At 35.3% G+C, this 18,050-nt stretch overlaps 1 protein-coding gene across 1 annotated transcript in view; it reads right to left on the bottom strand.

Moving 5' to 3' along the window:
* LOC111044706 (nuclear receptor subfamily 2 group F member 1-B-like) overlaps positions 1 to 4,735 on the bottom strand; it is a 29,738-nt gene extending 25,003 nt beyond the window's left edge. Inside the window, exon 1 of the mRNA XM_039423660.1 lies at positions 4,697 to 4,735. The gene's annotated coding sequence lies outside the window, so the exon portion shown is untranslated. The remainder of the gene's footprint in view (positions 1 to 4,696) is intronic.
* Between the last annotated feature and the right edge of the window lie 13,315 nt (positions 4,736 to 18,050).

The raw sequence follows: 18,050 nt of genomic DNA, 5'->3' as shown, positions 1-18,050 counted from the left end.
AAAGAAATCTTATCGCAAAACTGATAATCGTTGTTAGCGTTCGTCAAGGATGTTTGGTTGAATACCTGGAGTGACGAGTATGTTACTTAGATTAGCTTTATGATATCATTCCTAAATGAAAATCTGGTGTGGCGCACTCACACAACTTTCCTTGCCGTTATGAAAATTTATCACCTGACGCTAGTGTTCCCGCGCATCTCAAGTCTACTATTTAAAGATCCAAGCCAGCTGGTGACAGGACAATAAGGCTGGAGACACACGAAGTTTGCTATCTCTTCATAGTGAATGATTTAATAGAATCAACAGTTGCCAACAGTTTGTAATTGAAATAACATTTTTTCGAATTTCGAGCTTATTTTCAATTTTAGGTGAAAATGTTACTAAACATTAATTGAAGAGATTTTCATGCTCAATCTTTTCCACTTGGAATTTTCTTTTCAAATTGGCATGATAATTGGGAATCTAAAATCAAACTTTGCATAGATGGGGCGGTGCTCCTGAAATTTTTACAGATATGAGACTTGTGGCAGTTGATATAGCTTATCAATGACTACTTTAGGTATAAATTTGATCAAAATCGTTGGAGCCAATTTCGAGAAAATCGCGAAAAACCCTGTTTTTACAACATTTTTGCCTTGAAACGTATAGAAATTCAGAAATTCGGGTACCTTAATTTTTTTACTTTCCTTGCCCTATTACCATAGGTAAGGAAAGTATTGCTTTCCGAAAAAAATTAAGGTACCCAAATTTCTAAATTTCTATACGTTTCATTCGGAAAGCAATACTTTCCTTACCTATGGTAATAGGGAAAGGAAAGTAAAAATAACGTGCGAAGCTCGGTGCCCCGATATTCTTATTATAATTTCTGTACAAATACAGATATAATTAGCTGATGAGAAGTGAAACGCACGCATTCGTGGCGCATGAGTATGTACGCACCTTTAATATCACTTTATTGTTATCTCAGTTTCCTCTCCTCCAATCAAAATATTATATACATCAAGATTCATTTTTCCTCTGAAATGGATGATCAATACAATTACTGCAACATTGGTACCTTCTAATATAAATAAGGGGTGTTTTCTAGATGAAGTCCTGCTTCCCAATATATTCCGCTCTGGTGGGCAGAACAAAAGAACAGCTATACATAATAGGTGGATTGTTTATTCTATGCTATTACCTAGCTCTTATGGGAGCGTTGACACATTTTCAGATGACCAGTAATGTAAAAACATTCTCGCAAACTCCCTTTCATTGGACAGACAAAAAGTTATTAATTTGAAAGCGAGGTTATAGAATTGAAAACAACATATAAAGTGCTATCACACTGTTAGGAACTGTTCAGAAAACGCTTTTTCATTGCAGTGAAATGTTATTGCAAATACTCATACTTTTCCAAATGAAATCTTCCAAGGTCTATAGATCTTTCTACAGACCTTCGAATATTCAAGTGAAGGCACATAGACACTTCTCAATACACTATACTGGAGAATCATTATATCTCTCATGATACTACAAGATGATGAAGCATTCTTGAGAACTTGATGAAAGGTTACAAATACAATATTATTACACTTGACTGAGCGTAGTGTGGAGCTTTTTCGGCCGAACGCGTGAATAGATTTTCATGAAATTTGACAGGAATGTTCCTTTCTGAATTTCGCGTTGACATATTAAGATTTTTGACATTTTTTTATTGACTGAGTGGAGTAAGGTCTGAGATCCAAGTTGACGGTTTTGCATATCTATTTACGGCGTAAAGCGTGAATAGATATGATAAATTTCATGAAATTTGACAGGTAACCTATGTTCCTTTTTGAATTGCACATCGACGTATTTTTAAGCTTCTTTGAAATTTTGCATTTTAATGATAATTTAAAAGGGAGAGGAATTTCCTCCAATGTCCAATATTTCTGTGAAAGTCGGACTATGAAACTATTCATGTTTTATAACTTAAAGTAACATAGTACATTTTCCCTCGACCTTTCTCTGCTTTCAACTCAGGCTGACCAGTTGACAGTATGTCATGAAAGGAATTCGCTTTTGTTTATAGTAGTTGTTTACAACAGATGATAAGCATTGTCGGTACGCCAATACAAACAGCAATTAGACGTTTTCACAATGATATCTCGCCGACACGACACGACTGGACAGAATTTACTTTGATGGACAGCATTAGAGGAGGCTGTGGTTTATAACTGTGAGAGGTCTTACTACTGTTCACAGAGCTATTCGCTTATAATACGCTGTGGATAACGTTGATCAACTCTTATTTTTGGCAACTTTGCTTCTATACTCTCATTGGACTATTTTCGTGCGGCTACTTAAGTAGGCAAGATTTGAGAGATGACATACTTTGGATTATGTGAGTTTATGTGTATTTTAGTATGAGAAAGGAGTGAAGAGTGCTGGGATTTGCATGTTCAACTCATTCCCAGAACCTCTGAAGGCATGAATTCAGAGTTAAGATAAGAAAGAACGGTTGAATATGTGCTGTAGAAGAGGATGTGGTTTAATATAACTGCGCGAGTTCAATTGTTCACAGAACTTTAAGTATATCATGTTGTCAGATGTTAAAATAAAAATGTTAAGTAGTGAGTTCAATGCACAATGAGTGTGTGCAATAATAAATTTGCATGGAGTGGTGGATTCACTAGATGACGGATGCAATATGAATATAACATTTATTTGACAGTCTCAAAAATTGTTGCCTCCAGCATAAGAACAACTCATGTTGAAATCTGTGTGAAAAACACTGAAAGAGTTGCAAACAAATTGTTCCTCCTATGGTACATTTCCACGTTGACTACGCTGTCTGGGAAAAATTGACATTTTTTGTAGGATGCTATTCTCAGACACCATTTTGTTGACAACTTTGGTGTAAACACAGCTTTAGACGCTTTCAGTAAGTTTCACGGAAAAAACTCAAATTCAGGGCGAGTTCGCCCAACGTGTTTGGGCACATTTTTGGGCAAGATTACCCAAAGATGTAAAACTGTGAAGACCAAAATTCGATGTGCCACCAATATCAATAGCTTCACTTTCGAAAGTCATGTAAATTTTGTCGTAAGCGAAAAAAGATTAGCAACAGCCGTTGTCACTGTGACGAAATCACATGCTGGGGTGCGGTGAGCAATGATAGTGGCATAAAAAATGAGCCTCAGGGGTTGGGACTTGTCTTGCCAGCCAACATCTGTTTTTACTTGGTTAAAAAAGGGAGGAAAAAATGCCAATCATTCTCGTGGATATCAGATCAAGTGAGAACAACCCTTTTTTCAAGGTCATATGGTTCATTAAGATGCAAAATTGAACTATGGGGTTCAGTAAAGTTCGATTGTAAGCTGAAGAAGACTGCAAATAGATTAATACTAGTCATCGGGCAGGTATTGTGGATATCATGGCATCATGAATAGTGAGAAATTAGAATGATGATTTGAATAAATAATCCATTATCACAGAAGAATTAGTTAGTAATGCATATAACGATGAAACATAATTACTAACAGTAAAGTTGAAAAATAAAATTTATGTTTGTTGCACTCTCATTCTGCACAAGCAATTTAAATTTTGAAATCCCAAGACGTTGCTGAAAAAAGGATTAAGTAGGCCAATACACATCAGCCGCATGCTGCAAGTTAGAAAGAAATTCGAAAGTGAGAACCTCAATTCAACAAAAGGCATAAATAAATCGCGTATCGATATCTCAAACGGTTTAGAGGATATTCACATTCAAAAATACTAATAAATAATGAAATATGAGTCCTGGAATGAAGCAAGGCGCGAATATAAAATACAAGCTAAATTGAAATTTGTATATTTGCATTCTTGCAAATTATTATCGTGTAGCAGCTGTATTGTGTAGAACCATTATACGGTAACTATTGAAAAAAAAGTTGATCTGATGAAAGATAAAGAAAAGTTTTTGTAAGATGAAGTTGAGATGACATGTAGGAAGTTCCTGAGATGAAGTAGTAATCTTTTTGCGATTCATCTTCCGCATTATTTGAATTGAAATTGGATAGTGTATCAATCTATTTTTAAGCATTTTTGGACCAATAATTTATCATGTAGACTAGTAGTTCTGTTGAACTTGTCGATAACAATAATTGTTTGAAGCTGGTAAAGAGTGAGTGAAGCTTGTGAATCTTTTGTTCGAAAGATTGGAAAAGTCAAAGTGTGTGAGATTTATTTTTTGATTCATCGATTCATTTTTTGCAATGGAAAAGAATACTCAAAATGAGTGAGCTCCAGGATCAAATTCAAATTTTATCAGGAAGCTCTTTCTTCATCTTAATTTTAAATTTCAAAATTTGATTTCCTCAACCCATTTCAATAACTTTTCAATTTTATTGATTCAAACATTATAAACGACGACTCCCAATCACTTTTTCATGTGAAAAATATATAATATTTTCCAGTGATTGTAAATTTTTTCAGATAATTTGAGAGTCATTCGCAACAGTGAAACAACCCTGGAAAACGTTGATAATAGACCTCAAGTGATATTACAGAATAAAACTACTAACAGTCAGCGAGGGAAACATTTTTCATATTTTCACGTCAATCGAGTCGTTATTCATAGTGTTGAAATTAATATATTCAATGTTATAATAATTCTGGAATTTTACAAAGATTTTTTTCGATAAATTATTAGGCTACATTATTTAAGATTAACCGAACAGAGAAGTCAATTTACCTTGATAGCCCTCTAGCTGCGTTTTGCGATCGCCGCGGCGGAAGAAATAGAGTGCAGAAAAATAAAGTTGGGAGTCCAGGAAGTGTGTGTTTTGTGGTGGTTGACATTTGGGCTCGGTAAGTTTCCAGGCGACGACCAATGGGATGGCAGCGCCGGGCTGGGCCGTCTCCTATTGGCTGATTGGGTACAATCGGTGCTTTGACAGCCTCACCTTACAGGGGAGGGGGGAAGGTGAGTATGAGAAGGGGTGACAAGTTGCTGGGGTGGCTGCGGCATATTCTGTAAACAATTGATTTCGCACGACTGTGCTTCGATATCAACACTCTTCACTTCCTCTTTATCACTTTCTCCCTCTTCTTATCCTTTCCTACTTCCTCATTTTCTTCTCCTCACTCCTCATAGCTCTCGGCAGACGCCACTTGGTATAGTTCGCCACCAACAGACAAAAGCGCACAATCAAATAACCTTCCGACACTTAGCGTTGTCAGGATACTGGCCACTTATAGACCACTGTGTCTTTAAAGGATTGTTCAATAGTGACTGCCACCAACGCCTGTCAAAAATCAAACATTGCTTCACTTGCAGGCAGGCAGAACAGTGGACTTATCGTCATCAATAGACACATCACATTGTAATCTATCAAGTATGTTCTCAAAAACATAACAATGAACTGTTCGGAGTGAACAGTTTATCATGTCAGTCGAACACATTGGACAATAATTCGGTTCATCTACAATCTACGTTGGAAAAGCCTGCTGATATGCACTTTTTTGACTAGTTTTTGTGAAATAAAGTTGCACGTTTTGTCGCTGAATCCCCCCTTTCCAATGAATTTATGCTCTGATAAGCAAAAATATTGTTTTTTTTTTAAATGTTCACACATTAGCAGATTATTTTTCGTTGTGTTTGGATTACACATCTAGGTTATCTATATGTGAATAAAACCGAAATTGCACTGATCCATTCATTCATACATCCTATTTTCATGTTTCATCCAGTATTCATCCTCGTATTTTCAGTTAATTTTCCAGTTTTCAGCTATTTTCGCCAAATACAGTTGCATGATTTTGAGCCGCCTTGACGAGCCGAGAAGAATGAAGTGTAGTACGATGAGATCCGAGCATTGTGTTAAAAGTTATGGTAAAGTTTAAGTGTTTGAAATTTTCATCCTTGAGGTGTTCTTATGCGCTCTAGGAAATACTGAAATGAAGTGCATCTAAAGGTGCGTACAGATATACGCGCCGCGAACATGAGCAATTCACTTTTAATCAGCTGATTATATCTGTATTTTTACAGAAACGGAAGATACAGATATAAAAAGCTTGGCATCAGCTGATTAAAAGTGAATCGCTCATGTTCCCGGCGCGTAAATCTGTACGCACCTTAACGGGTGATTCTCATAGAACATAATCTCATGAACTTCTATCATTGGGCTTCTATCAATGTGACGACAATTTAGTTGGTGATGATGGTTGAAGCTGAAAATTAGGTGTTTTTCACAATAAAAGGAGCATTGTTGTCAGGTGTACCTGGAAATCTATATGAGATAGACCGCTCTATCCTGATCTCAGATTGTAGAGCACAAAAATACGCTTCGAGGCATTAGATTCATCTAAATGGAAAAATCGGAAGATATTGATGATCAAAAACTAAAATTCATCAAAATTGATTTTTTCTTTAAATTTCACTCATTTTTGAAAAATCATGACTCATTACTCATTAGAAATAGAGAGAACCGAATAATATCATGTATTCAGAATTTTTTTATCTAAAAAAAGGCGCAAGCAAAATTTTCTGTCCGATTAACGGATTTGGCGGTAATAGCTGAAAACTGGAAAATGAACCGAAAATACGTTCATAGTTGTTGATTGTCAATAGATCGTCCAGCAAATATGCAATGTACGATGAATCACACAGAATTCCATATTCTTTCCATCTTCCATTTTAGGATGAATATAAGCTAAGCTAAATTAAAGAAAAAGTGAAATATTCTGTCATTCTTCAATATTAATGAATGCAATATGAACAACTCTCTTTCATATGATGAATAATTTTTTTTTCCAACATTTTCCGTGAAGTGATAATTACAGCTGGTAACTTTAGAAGCTAAATCATATTATCACAATATGATCTTGAACCATGGTTATCTTTCCGTTCTCCGGTAGCCGCTCGGCCGAAAATTTCGAAAACATAGGTCTGTAAAATGGATTATCAAATAATATTGTTATTGGACCCCCTATTAAAATTTCTGGTCAGAAACCATCCCCAATATTCACACAACATATTCCCAGTGTTTCATGCCGTTCTATCAAGTAGTTTTCAAGTCTATAGGGAACAAACAAACAAACAAACATAGAAACAAACATACAAACAAACATACAAACAAACATACATACGAACAAACAAACATACAAATAAACATACAAACAAACATACAAACGAACAAACATACAAATCAACAAACATACAAACAAACATACAAACAAACAAACACACAAACAAACATACAAACAAACATACAAACAAACACACATACAGACATTCATTTTAATATAAGTAGAAGAAGATTGACTGGACTAATACAGGTTCAGCTTCGGTGATGATGGTGCTAAATTAGAGCTCTTTTTTCTCGAATTTTTCATTAACCTTTTATTATGAACTAGCTCTCTCAAATTTTGAACATTAAAATGGTTAAATAAAAATGTTTTCTATCTCAAATTCCAAAGAAATAGACTGAAATAGGCCTACGATAATTCTCTTAATATCTTAAGCGAGTCTTTACATAATGGAACTCTGATAAAAAAAGATTTTTGCAACCCTGCACTCCATAATTGAAATCAATTACCGGTGATTGAATGCAGCATAATAGTCAGTCTCTTTTGACTTTCTGACGGGAGGAAGCAAACTCAAGCAGCCTCATTTCTGGATGAGTTAGCCGGGGGTCCAGACGGATAAGGCGAGCGAAGCGAGCCTGTCGGCTTGTTTCAATATATTGTCCGACTTGAAACAATATGAGATAATGAGACTATAATATGAGATTTTATCTTCGCTGTAGCCAATTACAAATAATTCGAATGATTTCAATAATTTTCAACATTTAGCACACAGTATTTATTTATTCATTCGTGGACAGAATCACAAATAATATATATGATTAGGAAGGAACAACAGGCTTGGCCCAAATCTATTCCATTCCCTAATTTTGATAAATTAATAAAATGTCCAAAAAATAGGTTATGTTTCTACTGTAAAACGTTCAAGTTCAATTTTCGTCCAAAATTGTATTGTGAAAAACAACATTATTTTTTCATAGTGCATCTTGAATCTTGGATTTTTGGGCCTATTTTTGGCTCATGGATGTGAGGGGGGTTATAACCTGCAAACCCCTTCTTTGCTACGCCACTGTTGAAAAGAAGGACTTCAACAGACGAGTTTTTGAGCTCCTGATATTGGAAAACCTAATTACAATTTAAGATGATCATCTCAATAGAGAATTTCTCTTTAATGGGGATGAAAAAACGGAGTGAAATAGTTACAGGGGTGGTTGTGCCCCAAACCCTAGGGGTATAGGTGGATGATGATAGGGCTGTATTCCAGGTCGCCTGTCGTTGACACTGTGTACAGAGCAGTAGTCTGCCTCACACTTGTGAATGCGACTTGTGCTCTGCTCTGCCCTGTTCGCATTGCGCTCAAGTTTATTGACTGTAAACAACACCTAGCAAGCAGTTGAGCATCCACCATGAAAAGATGGATCATTGATTTTTCTCAGTTCGAGTGTAATATACAATATTCTGCGTCGTGACTCAATGTAAGAAATGAATAATTAAGTCATTGGTGGATCCAAGGGGTCGCAAATGAAAACACGTAATTTTCTACCAATACTAGGGCAAAATTTTGGATTATCCAATATTGCAAATTATTTTGATAATCATGAATAAGTGTAGTAAAATATTAAAAATTATTACTTTAGACTAGCTGGCAGACTCGCTTTCCTCACCTTATCCGTTTCAATAAGTTACTCCATCGCCTTATTAGAAAAACAATTAGTTAGGGTACAAACACACTGAAAGCGGAGAGTGGCGTGGCGTTGAGTAGCGTCGTCAACAATATCATGTCAAGTAATGAGCTAAAACACACTGGAAGCGTCTACTCGCAGAGCGGTGCGGAGCCGAGCGTGGCGTCAAACTTTGGAACAAGCTGGTTTGTTTTTGGAGCGTCTACAAGTGGAGCGTCTACAAGCGGAGCGTCTACAAGCGGAGCGTCTACAAGCGGAGCGTCTGCAAGCGGAGCGTCTACAAGCGGAGCGTCTACAAGCGGAGTATCTACAAGTGGAGCGTCAAAGCGTCAAAGTGCGAGTGCCCTACTAATGTACATACTAGTGGTCTACTCTTGTACTGTACTTAATAATACACTTATTCTACTACATTTTCCCATCATCTAGTACACTAGTACACAGTTTTAATCAATGTTTGCCCAAATTCCCCTGGAATGTGAATTATTTGATTATTCAAAAGAGAAAATTCATCTATTCCACTTTGAAATCAAAAGTAAGGCTATTCTAATCCATTTCATTCATATTTATATGAAATATGGTTAGCCTAACTTGGTGTTATTACAAGTCTTTCTTCAGCAGATATTGGATTCCTCCAATAATTAGTGACTTGTTTTTCCAAATCAGGCTTCAGTCTCATCAAAAAATAATCAAAGGTTGAAGTTGACATTCGCATGTACTCAAAAAATCGAGACTCATGCTTTCTTAACACATTAAACAGATGGTGATATTCACCAAATAGTCGACGATTGTTAATTTCATTAACCCACTCTGTCCTAGCAGGCTTAGCTAATATCCAATACTTCAAGTAATTATTCTCACAAAAAGTAATATCCGTGCAAACTTTGACAAAGCCATTTTCTAGGCCCTTGACGCTTGACGCTCAGACGCTTCCTGTGTGTATCATGAACGCTCTCACCACGCAACGCTACGCTCCGCTCTAGAACGCCACGCCACGCTCCGCTCTAGAACGCCACGTCACGCTCCGCTCCGCTTTCAGTGTGTTTGTACCCTTAGAGAGTTCAAAATATCGAAAAAACAACATCTGGCAGGGAAATTTTAAAATATACCAAAAATGTCAGTAACAGTTACAGTTAATTCGACAAGGATCCTGATGTCATATTAATCGACTTTCCACTAAAGGTTTCCTTTTGTTGGCAGTGCAGAAGGAAATTTAAGTTGCAGAACAGTTTTGTATTATGTATCAATTTATACAATAATTTTTGTTTTATTCATGATGTGTGTGAATTTTTTTTTTGCAAATGAATTTCAATTTCAAATTTGACTAATCAAAGGATGACTATCCGGTTCTTCAGCGAGTTATCCCAAAGATGCAAACACTGGCATGTGAATAAAGAGACAATGATATATAGTTCTACTTATATCAATAATATTTCTTACAGAATGGTTATAGTATACTACAGATTCATTGATGCCTGCAGGCTACCAGAAAACATAAAATTATGGGAGAAATGGAATCACAAAAGTTTTATTGAAATTATATGGCTTTCCACCTAGTCTAAGTGGTTCGGAAACCACCTAAAACTGTAGTTCACTCATAACCGTCCCACCAAAGCACAAGCCAAGAGCTTATCAACCTCAACAGAGAAAAAAAAAACTAGCGCCCCCCCCAAAAAAAAATAACACGCCTCTGGAATTTTTTTAACCACTGTTACAGTATTACAACATATTATTACTAATATAAGTAATAAATTGATTCAATTGAAATTACGGAACAGATTATTTGGGAAAATCCGTTTATTGCAGCTGACCTTATCTGTGACTGAAATGTATGCAATTTGTGACAATTCGACACAATATATAAGTATATGGATAGAATATCCTATTATATTAAGCGAGCAATTTCTGTATTTATATATCTGGTTATTTTTATATCTGGTGATTTATGTTTTACGGATCTCGAAAACGGCTCTAACGATTTTGACGAAATTTGGAACATAGTAGGTTTACGATATAAAGATACGATTGCACTAGGTCTCATTCTTTGGAAAACTCGCTGAACGACATTAAAAGGATAATTCATCCTTGAAAAACAGATGATAATTTCGTCGTCTCTCGAAAACAGAAGATGCGTGTGCCTGTGTGGGAGAGAGACAGAATTATTTCCAGCTGTGTAATCATAATCAATCAGCGAGAAATTTTATCTAGCTAGACAATTTAATCGATTTGATCAACATAATATGATTTGTTCACATGACAAGATAATCCTCCTAAACTAGAGTATATCATAATATTTTTAAAGTTGATCATCTAAAGCAAAATTTCTTTATCGTTTCATGTCATTCTATGATCTAGTATCATATAACACAGTGCAAAATGAGCTTGGTAGAACTCTGGATTTAGTGTTGAGTAACTTTCCAGTAAAAGTAATGAAGAGCGATGATCCACTTGTCCCTGAAGATGGTTAACACCCTGCGTTATGATTGTGTGGATGCCTCATACTCAGTGACGACGTCAGGGCTAAATTCAAGCCAACCACCTGAATTTTATTATGAATATCATAAGAGAGATTTTCTCGGTCTCTATCTTAGTCTCCGTGATTGCAGTTGGAATTCCGTTTTTTGTAGTGGTGACGTTGACTCTGCAGTACATAAGTTTTATAAAATACTTTACCATCATTTCAATGAGTTCATTCCTAAGAGGAGGGTGATTTTTTCAAATAGTAAGTATCCTCCCTGGTTCACACATGATATCATATCTGATTTGAAATTGAAGAATAAGTGTTCAAGAAAGAGAAGAACTTCACCCTATCATGATAATATATTTAAAACATTACGAGCATCTCTTAAAACTAGAATTTTAGTAGCCTATGAGGCATATTTAAGTAGAATTCAAAATAGTTTGCGAAATAATGTTAAAAATTTCTGGAAGTATGTGAATTCGAGAAGAAAAACTTCTTTTGTGGAGTCGACCATGACACTTAACGGAGAGTCCTACTGTGGGGCAAATATCGTCGATGGGTTTTCTAAATATTTTAAATCTGTTCATGAGGCTGATACACCTGATGCACAAGAGGGGGTTCCTGAGATGTCTGAGTGCTGCTCATTGTTGAATGGGGGTGTTGGGTCAGTCTCTTTTGATGACATCCTGTCTGCGATTAATGAGCTTAAGTCTGGCTGCTCTGAGGGTCCTGATGCGATTCCAACTTTTATTGTTAAAGGCTGTGCCGCAGTCTTGATAAAGCCATTGAAATTTATTTTTAATTTATCGTTGAGGACGGGTAAATTTCCTTCAAAATGGAAGGTGGCAAGGGTTACTCCAGTTTTCAAATCTGGAAATAGAAATGATATAAAAAATTATAGGCTAATTTCTATTTTAAATTGTTTTTCTAAAGTTTTTGAAAAAGTTATTTATTCCATAATTTATGATCAGGGTCAGAGAATTATTTCACCCCAGCAGCATGGATTTTTACCTCGTCGCTCCACTGTTTCCAATCTTATGGTTTTTGGTAATGAAGTGTCACATGTTCTAGATGATGGAGGGCGTACTGATGTTATCTACACAGATTTATCAAAAGCCTTTGACACTATCAACCATAGACTTCTGATAAGAAAACTTAAAGTGTTAGGATTCTGCGATACTCTGGTTCATCTTGTTCAGAGCTACCTTCAAGCAAGAAAACAATATGTAAAAATTCAACAATATAAATCAGAATTCTTTGAGTGCACATCGGGGGTACCTCAGGGCTCTAACCTTGGGCCACTCCTTTTTATTTTATTCATCAATGATCTCCCATCTGTTATCAATAAATCAAAATGTCTTTTGTATGCAGATGATGTCAAGTTGTTCAAAGAAGTCAATGATCTGAGAGATTGTTATGATTTACAGATTGACGTTGACAATTTGTCCAAGTGGTGTGTTACAAATGAACTAAAAATAAATGTAGGAAAATGTAAATTCATGAGTTTTACTCGACAGTCTTCTCCTTTCATACATGTTTACCATATAAATGGTATACCATTAGAAAAGGTGGAATCGTTCAAGGATCTTGGAGTGGTTTTCAGTTCTGATTTTTCTTTCAATGCACATGTAGATTACATATCTAACAGAGCTAATCAGCAGATGGGATTCATCTTGAGGACATGCTCACCCTTTGAAGACATAGTGCCTTTGGTACTGTTATACAAATCAATTGTAAGAAGCCTGATGGAATATGCTAGCGAAATTTCGAATCCATATTATAATGAACAGATTCAAATACTAGAACGAATGCTGAATAAATTCTTGAGATGTATTTATTATAAAAGGCACAATGTTTTCTGCCCGTTTGATTACCCTACCTATTCTTTAAGAAGTATGTTTGAAATTAAATCACTGAAAGTCAGACGTGACGTCAAATCTCTTCTTTTCCTTTATAATCTTTTAAATAACAAAATTGATTCTCCGTATCTGCTTTCCAAAATTAATATTTATATAAATACCATTGCTCACCGTTCGACCCTTTCTTTTCATATCTCACGCTCCAGAACGGTGAGTCATTATAACTCTCCTCTGAGAATTTTCAATAGTGTTGTTCTCAGCGCTTGGATATCTTTTGGTTCTCTCCGTACAAATTCCGTAGGATGGCGTGCGATCTAGTCGATAATATTATGTGATTTGTCATTTCGTGATTTGCATTTCTTTCTTTCATTAATTTTATGTGGTAGTGATTCACAGACATTCTATTTTTCTTTTCATTGTAGGCTAAACTTGAATCAACAGACTTTATTAAGTTTTAAAGTTCAGGGTTTAATTAATTACCTTTGCAATTTTCTCATTATAAATATTGATTTATTTGTTGTGATTTATTGATAATTATTGATTAATTGAATAATTATTTTTCAGGCCTATTGATTAATTTATTGTAGTTTATTGATAATTGATTAATTGAATACAGTAATTATTGATTTCAAGTTTTCTAAAATTGTTAAAATCTTATATTTAATTTCATTAACATTCATTTGACATACTTTTGTTAGTATTTTTGATTCATTTAATTTCTATTTCTTATTATTTCACTTACATTACATTTCTTGTTTTTTAACATTTCTTCATACTTAATTCTTAAAATACATTTTTGGATTGTATAGTGTATGATTGTAATGTGTGAAGGAGGAAAAATGGGTTTTTACCTGTTGCCTCCATGAATAAAATTATTAATTATTATTAAAATTAATTATTAATTATTAAAATTATTTGACAATTTCAAGTGATTAGTGAGTGTTATTTTGTTATACAATTTGGTTTGTATATAATCTAAATTATAATTTTTTTGTTTTCAAATGTTTGAACAGAAAATTGAACCTGAATTCAAGTGTATGGAACATAACCTACTATCTGGACTATTTATAGTGTATAAATCAAAATTCTGGAAAGAAAAAGTTTTGGGCTGTGCCTGTTAATACTTCCCCAATCTTTTAAAGAATTGTGTTCGGTTTATCAAAAGTCAATAAATAAATAACGAGCTAAGCTCGGTGCCCCGATATTATAGATAATTTCCACAAAAGTCAGCGAAAAATTGTGTACATGCTCGTTGATCCTAATTATGTAAAAACTAGAATATCAAATTCAATGATTTCAAATGTAATAAGAGATGTTTATATAATGAGATATTTATGAGAGATTTGATTTTTTATAAGGAAATACAACGTAATTAGAAAAATCTGGTGTGGCGCACTCACACAACTTTCCTTGCCGTTATGAAAATTGTTCACCTGACGATAGTGTTCACGCGCATCTCAAGTCTACTATTCAAAGATCTGAGCCAGCTGGTGACAGGATAATAACGCTGGAGACACACGAGGTCTGCTTTCTCTTATAATAATGAATGATTTAATAGAATCAACAGTTGCCAACAGTTTGCAATATTGAATAATCATATTTTATCAAATTTTGAGTTATTTACAATATTAAGTGAAAATGTTACTGGATATTAATTATAGAGATTTTCATGCTCAATCTTTTCCACTTGAATTTTTTTGTTTAAATTGTATCTGAAGCCTGATAATTGGGAATCTAAAATCAAACTTTGCATAGATGGGGCGGAGCTCCTGAAATTTTTACAGATATGAGATTGTGGCAGTTGATAGAGCTTATCAATGACTATTTTAGGTAGTATAAATTTTATCAAAATCGTTGGAGCTGTTTTCGAGAAAATCGCAAAAACCTCTATTTTTGACAAAATTTTCGCCATTTTAGCCAAAATCCACTTTTTTGAACTCAGGGGATCTTGAAACGTATAGTTATTTAGAAATTGAGGTACCTTATTTTTTTCGGAAAGCAATACTTTCCTTACCTGTGGTAACAGGTAATGGGGCAAGGAAAGTAGAAAGGCTCATCAGGGCAGAATGAAGGGGATGTAAAAAAAACACGGTGAGTGAGTTAGGCCCCATGGAGTTCATCGAACAAACTCACGACTATTGCTAAGGGATGATTTCAACACAGTACACATTCAGAAAAATATTGAATAGTCTCACTATCGAGAAAGCTATTTGCACTTTAGAGCGACTTAGAGAATGAAAGACACTTTCAAATCTGCGTGGCTGTTCTTTGTGCAGTGACAAGTGTGTGTGAAAAGAGGCCATTGTGAGGAGTGAGCCTCGGTGAGAGAGCGTTTAGCGGTGTGGTTTGATCGGTCGACGAGTGGATGAGCTCTTATCAGCTGACATGTCTCTTCCATTTGCGCCCCTGGCATCCAGACACATCTCTCTCCTTCTTATTCTTCACCTTCTTTTCTTGTCTGCAGATGGCGGGTCGCACGCTTTTCCTCAGTGCAGTCTCCCCTTCCCTTCGCTTTTCCCACCCCCAGCTCATCTTTACGAGTGTCAGACCGATGTCGCCTAATTGAGTGCAAAGATCTCGGTCGACACGCCAAACAACGCTGCTGGCTGCTGATTAACTGCTACCTCCTTCTCGCATTCATTTATTCGACAAGGAACAACACTTATTCATTCGACTGGGGATGTTTTATTTGACATTGTTCTACGTAATTGATGTGAAGATCAATTTATTGTAGTCAAACATTTATTTGATTAGTGAATATGAGATACTTTGATCTGTTCTGCCATGCAATCTTGTAAGAATAGGATAGTCTACTAAAAACTAGTTTATTTAACTCGAGGTACAGACTCAGCTTCCATTCTATGATTGGGCGGCAGCCCAAAATGGACAATTATTAGGAGCGCCAAATTAAGTTGACTTTAACATCTAAGGAGGGGAAGGGTTTTTAAAGGTAACGTGAACTTTACCTGTTACTGCCCTATGGAGTGTACTTTACTTTTTACTATAATTTTTCTAGTTCGGATAGTGAATAATCATTCTGACAGAACGCTGGAGATGAATGAGTGGAGTCACTACTATTATTACCGTAGGCCTATTTCATAATAAGACTGACAAAGATTATGAACTCATAGAAATACTTGATTCATCAATATTTGCGATGCTATTCTAGGAAACATCAGTGGCCTAGTACTCTGGAATTCTCAATAGACAATTTCCATATAGGAATTTTCACTTTTCCATGTGATAACATCATTCTTGTCTGACTAAAGTGAATTTACTTTTCAAGTTAACTTACTTAGGCCCGGTTGCACAACAGCCGGTTAAATTTTAACCGTGATTAATTTCACTAGAACCAATCAGAGAAGGCGTTTTTTTGAAAAGAAGGCTTCTCTGATTGGTTCTCGTGGAATTTATCACGGTTAAAATTTAACCGGCTGTTGTGCAACCGGCACTTGGCGATTTAAAATCCAATAGTTTTTACTTTCCTTGCCCTATTACCATAGGTAAGGAAAGTATTGCTTTCCAAAAAAAATTAAGGTACCCTAATTTAAAGTTTTCTATACGTTTCAAGGTCCCCTGAGTCCAAAAACATGATTTTTGGGTGTTGGTCTGTGTGTGTGTGTATGTCTGTGAACACGATAACTCCATTCCTAATCAACCGATTGACTTGAAATTTCAAACTTAAGTTCCTTATACCATGAGGATCCGCCAATAAGAAATTCAATAAAATTGAATTCAAAATGGCGGATATTTACTAAAAAATCATGTTTTTCACGGTTTTCTCGAAAACTGCTCCATCGATTTTCTTCAAATTTATACCATGGATTTTACCAGGGCTATTCATAAGCCCTATCAACTGACATGAGTCTCATTTCTGGGAAAATTGCAGGAGCTCCGTAATATTCTTGAGAAAAATGGCGGATAATCACTAAAAAACCATGTTTTTCACAGTTTTCTCAAAAATGACCCTATCGATTTTCTTCAAATTTATACCATTACCAGCTACCAATTACACTAAGGATTAACTTTCAGATAGCTCTGTTTGATTGGGCTTCTATTGTCAAGTGAGTCTCCTGCCTGGGAAACTGATGGGGGGTCCACCCCATCCTTGAGAAATGGACTTTGTAACCTCCTTCTCGTGCATGAGGTAGGTAGGTAGAGCACTTCATAAAAAGAACACATAGTCGAGATATTTCATCTGTAGAACAGCTGTTTTGACGACTTTTAAAAAAATCATCGAATTTCACAATAATTTACACAAAGGAAAAAGTACTCTGAAAACAATTATATATACACATATACAGAAGTCTGATCGTAGTTTTAAATATGTTGCCGCCAATCGTCATTATGTTATTTCCCTAAATTATTCTCGTTTAAGAATGGTGCTTACAGTTCAATGAGCAAGGAAAGTTGTGTGAGTGTACCACACCAGATTTTTTACTTTTACACTGACTGTAAAGTGTAAAATTTATAGTTTATAAGATAAACTATTATGTATTTTAGCATGTGACCCGTGCTTTGCACTGGGAAAAACGTTGTGTTGCGAAATTCAATCTCCTTATGTCCAGGAATCATAAAAATAGAATAGTTATCTATTATTTTGTTAAAATAATTGATTGATAATCTTCATCGGAGTTGAAAATTTTCAGAGAAGAATGAAATTAATTTGTCTCGAACCCGGAACGTTTCATTCATGAGTCACGCGTGCTACCAATTACACTAAGGATTAACTTTCAGATAGCTCTGTTTGGTTGGGCTTCTATTGTCAAGTGAACTTTGAATCACAAATTTAATAAATTTGTTTCATTTATTAAATTTAAATTATTTATATCAATAAGAATAAGCCTATATCCAACTTCAGTGAATTCAAAATCTAAAAGAAGAATTTCAAGTGAATCAGTTCAGTAGTTCAGGCGTGTTGATGCGTCAATCGTGTATTTCCTATCCCGTACATGTATAAGCCAATTCTTTTCTTTATAACAGAACAGATGTTATACCATGAGATGAATGAATAAAACCATC

This window comes from Nilaparvata lugens, chromosome 3, assembly GCF_014356525.2.
Source record: "Nilaparvata lugens isolate BPH chromosome 3, ASM1435652v1, whole genome shotgun sequence".
Lineage (NCBI taxonomy): Eukaryota > Metazoa > Arthropoda > Insecta > Hemiptera > Delphacidae > Nilaparvata > Nilaparvata lugens.
The sequence above is the reverse complement of the archived record's forward strand: the minus strand, read 5'-3'. Positions and strand labels throughout refer to the sequence as shown.